We start from the raw sequence: 4812 nt of genomic DNA on the forward strand, positions 1-4812 counted from the left end.
GGTCAAGGCGCCTGCTGGCTTTGTGGACAGGTGGTGGCCGGGGACAGCGCCGCTGGGCACCGCTGTGCTGCCTTCAGTCAGCTCCTGGGTTCAGAAAGTACTGAACGCCTGGGTACGTTTTCTGCGGTACCTGGGCAGTGTACTGAAGTATATTATATTTTGAAGTCATTTGTTTTTCTCTCGAATTCCTGAAATAAGGCTTCATTTATTGTGTCTTTGAGCACTGAGTGGTGCCTAGATTTCAGGTGGCTTTGTTCAAAAACGTTTTCACATTTGCACAAACTCAGGGAGCAACTTGTAAATGGGCGGAAAATTTAGCAAAACTGCTCCCACCTTTGTTTAAAAAAAATATGAAGTACTGACCAATGCAGCACGCAGTGGAGTGTTTATGTAACCTGTGAGTCCAAAGTTTTGATTCATTGTTTCAGGCATGAATGGATGACATCAAAACTTTAGATCTCACTATACATTTAAAAGAAGGGAATGCATCTGTTTAGAAAGTATTTGTATGGAGTCCCTGAGTGTCTCTATTCGTGTTCTTATATATTTATATATATATTATCATTCACTTATATATTATATATTATATATATATTATCTTATATATTATCATTCACTTATAATTTATATATATATAATTCACTTAAGAACTAATGCTGTTTTTCTGAAAAAAAAAAAAAAAAAACTTGCTGATTATGTTCCTTAGGCTAAAGAATCTAGAAACTAGTGATTTTTGGAACTATTGAAACTTAAGCAAGACCTTTTTTTCTGTTATTTTGAGTTGTTAGTATTACTCAATAATAGAAACATTTTAATAGGAAAACTTCAAAAGAAAAATGAGCAACAATTTACCCAAGATGCCATTTGTAATGCCAGCCTCACAAATGTCCCTTATTATTCTTAGCTTTTTAACAACTCTAATTGGCAACAAATTTTAACACTATGTTCATAACAGAATGAAGATTTGTCTTCATTTCATAAAGATTCAACAGAAGAGCCATCATTTAGACCAAACTATAAAGTGTCAAAATGTACTCTATTGCTTTAGGGTGCTGCCTCTGTTGATTGTATTCAATCCTTAAATTCTTAGAATGTTTTATTCTAAAATCCTATTTCCATGTCTGAGAAAAAAACTGCAACAGTTAATTCAGGAGCAATTTAGGTTTTTTTTTTTAATTTTTAATAATAAGTGGGAATGTTTCTAACATGTAAAAATCTACACAAGAAGAAAAAAACTGTAGAATTTGGATCAAAGTGATGACTTTAAACTTTAATATTAGCAACACTGAAGATAACTATCTTAAACTTCAGGAGAAATAACTGCAGATATGTACTAAGCACAAATGATAGCATAAGTAATCTACAATGTTTAGGGAGGTTTTAGTAAAGTTAGGTAGTATTGGGAGCTTTAGTTTTCAGAATTTCCATCAAGATATTCTAGTTTGGGGACTTCCTGGTGGCCTTTGGGTTAAGTCTCAGGGCCACCCTGGCAAACACCCTCGCAGAGCGTGGCAAAGTAGCCTGAGTTCCAGTTCCCAGACAGGGAGCTGACCCTTGTGGCGCAGCAGACCTCTCTTGACCTGCCCACTGCTCCCCTCAGTAGTGTATTTCAGTGGATCCACTGTCCTGCTCCCCCCTCTGTTCTCTGGTGAATCCTCTCACCCCTCTGGCCTACATCCCAGTTCTTTTACACGCACCAAAAAAAGATCTGTTTAATAGTTATCATCTGTGACCATATTCTTAAAGCCTTAAATGGTCTAAGAAAACTTGATAATTATGGAAGCTGGGTAGTGTAAACATGATGGTTCTTTATTTTTGTATTTGTATAAATATTTTGTAATATTTATGTATTTTTGAAATTTTCTGTAATTAAAAAAATTACAATCTAATTTTAGAACATTTTTATCGTATTTCATCATATTTTCCACCACATTTTCAAACATTGCATCATGTGCAACACTGATAAAACTAACAAAAGTAAATAAAATATAGCAAGTAGCACCCTTGTCTCCTACTTTAGTATTCCAGATAATTAATTTTTTCAAAGAAACTGAAGTTTGTCAGGAGCTTAGCATGCTCACGCTAATTGAAAATCATGCCATCCATCTTCGCTGTGCCTCTGATACAGCTGGGCGGTGGGGTGATTTTCTTGAAGGCTGGGCAGTGGCTCTCCGGCTTGGTGTGTTCTGTTCCTGCCCACCGCCCACCCCAGCCACTAACTAGGGGCTCTTTTTGTCTCTATGGAGTCTTTGGATCCTTACTTGCATTCCGTTTCTGCAGAAATTACTCCAGGCAAGCAGAGGTGCCCCTGGTTGTTCTGGAAACCAGCACTCTACCATTTCTTCAAGCTTGCTTTCTTGGTGTTCCGAGCTTCTTACCCAGCCTTTTTAGTTACAGCAGGGTTTCCGATGGAAGTTTGGCAGAACACTTCTTGTTTTTAAGTGAGGTTTATTGAAATATACTTACATGCTATAAAATTCATCATTTTTATTATACAGTTGTCTTGAATTTTGAAAAACACTACAAAATAAAGACAATTTTCCATTGCTTTTTAAAAAATTTCCTGGCCCGCCTGGTCTCCCCTGCCCCTGATCCATAAAAACCATGGATATGATTTCTAGACCTACAGTTTATTGCCTGTCATAGGAGAGGAGGGTCACACATTGTCTCAAAACTTTTGTGCCTGGTTTCTTTCACTTAGCATGTGTATGTATGTGTGTTTTAAGGAAGCAACTTTATTTTAAAATAATTTTAGATTTGCAAAAATAGTACACACTGTTCCCAAATATTGTTTACCTAATTTCCCTTAAGGGTGACGTTTGGGCTGACTGGTGGAGGAGGACCTAAACAAGGACATTTATATTGGTATAGTATAATTGATTTGCAGACTTCATTCAGATTTTGCCAATTTCCCTACTAATATCCCCTTTTAGATTTTTATTTTGTTTTCTATAATAATAGCCTTATCTGATGTTGGTATTCTGTGCAATTATGTTCAACAGGAGTTAATTTGAGCTAATGCATTTTGGGGAAAGATACTACCCAAATGATATGCTCTTCTCATTGTATTATGCAGTAGATACATCTTATTCCTGGTGATCTTAATTAACTTTGATCACTTGGTTAAGGTAATGTCTGGTAGATTTTCAACTGTCGAGTTAGTGTTGCATAAAACTAATAATTCATACACATTGCTTATTTTGGTATTTTCTTCTTGTTATTGCCTAGCAGTATTTTATTTGCCATTTTAAAACTGATGGCCATTTGGATTGCTTCCAGTGTGGGGGCCTGTTACTGTCCAATAGGCTTTCATGATTTCCCATTGAACATAATTGCAGAATACCAACATCAGACAAGGCTGTGATGTGAGCACAGTGAATCAGCACAAAAATAAGACAACTCCATAATTAGGTCTGAAGCCAGACAAAAACAAGAACATTGCTTAAACCACAAAAAAAAAAAAAACAAAAAAAAAAAACCCAGCACATTTTCATCTTGGCTACTGTGAAGGCTGCTCCTTCTTCCTGACCAATCATAGCTCTGCTCTCCCTTCTCTTTCCATCTGAACTGGGGTATAGGCCAGAGGTGCAGGAGTGGTGAGAGGATTCACCAGAGATGGAATGGGGAGCAGAACAGGCAGATGGACAAAGTGCACTGCTGAGGGAAGCAGCAGGCAAGACAGGCATTGTGCCACCAGGGAGGGCTCTCTTTCAATCCCTTGTATAAGCTTCATTAAAACATTCAGGTAAAAAACAAAAAAAATTCATGTAGAATATCCTGTTTCCCTGACAGTATCCAATGCAAAGCAAAGCCCCACTTTCATTATCATCTCCCTCCTCCCACCACACCCCAGGATCCTTTAGGCTGGTGCTGAGGGGCCGCTTCTACCCGCTGCCGATGACTGCATGCGCGCCCTGACACTAAGGGCTGAGTCCCACAGCCTCAGGTGTGTCCTGGCCTTTGGCTGGAGCTCACAGAAAGCAGAAACACATATCCTGGCTTCCTTTTCTCCCCTACCCTTCCCCAATTCTAAATCTTTTTACTAATTTCTTTTGATATCTTCCATATTTTTAAAACACAAATGCAAATATGTACTATAATATATATTCATGTCTATTTTGCTTTATCTTATAAAACACTATTTCCACCTTGTTTTCCCTGTCCATATTATGTTCTGGAAGTCTGTCAAATCAGAATATCTTTTTTCTGGGGTTTTTCACATTTGAATATTAACTTTGGTATGATTTGGGGGGAAGAAGTCATCTGGTTGACACTCCCAAGAGGTTGAGCCTCATCTTCCAACCATTTGTTTTTCACCTCTCTGAATATCCTCTTTCTTGATAACAACACTCACTTCTGAAGTCAGTGAGCCATCTGCCTGTAGATACTGCAGCATTCAGCAAGTCACATTTAATGTGACTTGTTTATTTGTCACATTATTTTTTTGTTCTTCTTTATTTTTCCTATAGTAAAATTCACCTGATACCTGGTCTGGTATCCAGTCTGCTCATTTTAAGTGCACAGTTCAGGAGTGTTAAGTATCTTCACATTGTTTTGTCCCCAGTTTCCAGAACTCCTTTATCTTGGAGAGACCCTCTGCATCTATTATTTTTAAGTATAGTTTACATGTAGCAGAATGAATCCTTTTTTAGTATAGAGATCTGTGGGTGTTGAGAGACACATGTTAACCACCACCACAACCATGTAGGATAACTCCACCCACCCCCACTCTGTCCCTTGGGATTCATGATTCATTCTTCCCTGTGCCAGCAGCCAATGGAATATTTCCTGTCCCCATAGTTTCATCTATTC

General features: G+C 37.9%; 1 protein-coding gene across 2 annotated transcripts in view; it reads left to right on the forward strand.

Annotated features, from left to right (window-relative positions):
• Positions 1 to 42: 42 nt before the first annotated feature.
• The window catches only part of SIRT5 (sirtuin 5), a 28787-nt gene continuing 24017 nt past the window's right edge, over positions 43 to 4812 (forward strand). Inside the window, exon 1 of one of the 2 annotated variants that reach the window (XM_004693296.2) lies at positions 43 to 112. The gene's annotated coding sequence lies outside the window, so the exon portion shown is untranslated. Of the gene's footprint in view, positions 113 to 2846; positions 2866 to 4812 lie in introns of those variants that run through there. The other variant, XM_012732961.1, reaches the window with a different exon arrangement.

Source organism: Condylura cristata, unplaced genomic scaffold, assembly GCF_000260355.1.
Source record: "Condylura cristata isolate star-nosed mole 26May11 unplaced genomic scaffold, ConCri1.0 scaffold00037, whole genome shotgun sequence".
Classification (NCBI taxonomy): domain Eukaryota; kingdom Metazoa; phylum Chordata; class Mammalia; order Eulipotyphla; family Talpidae; genus Condylura; species Condylura cristata.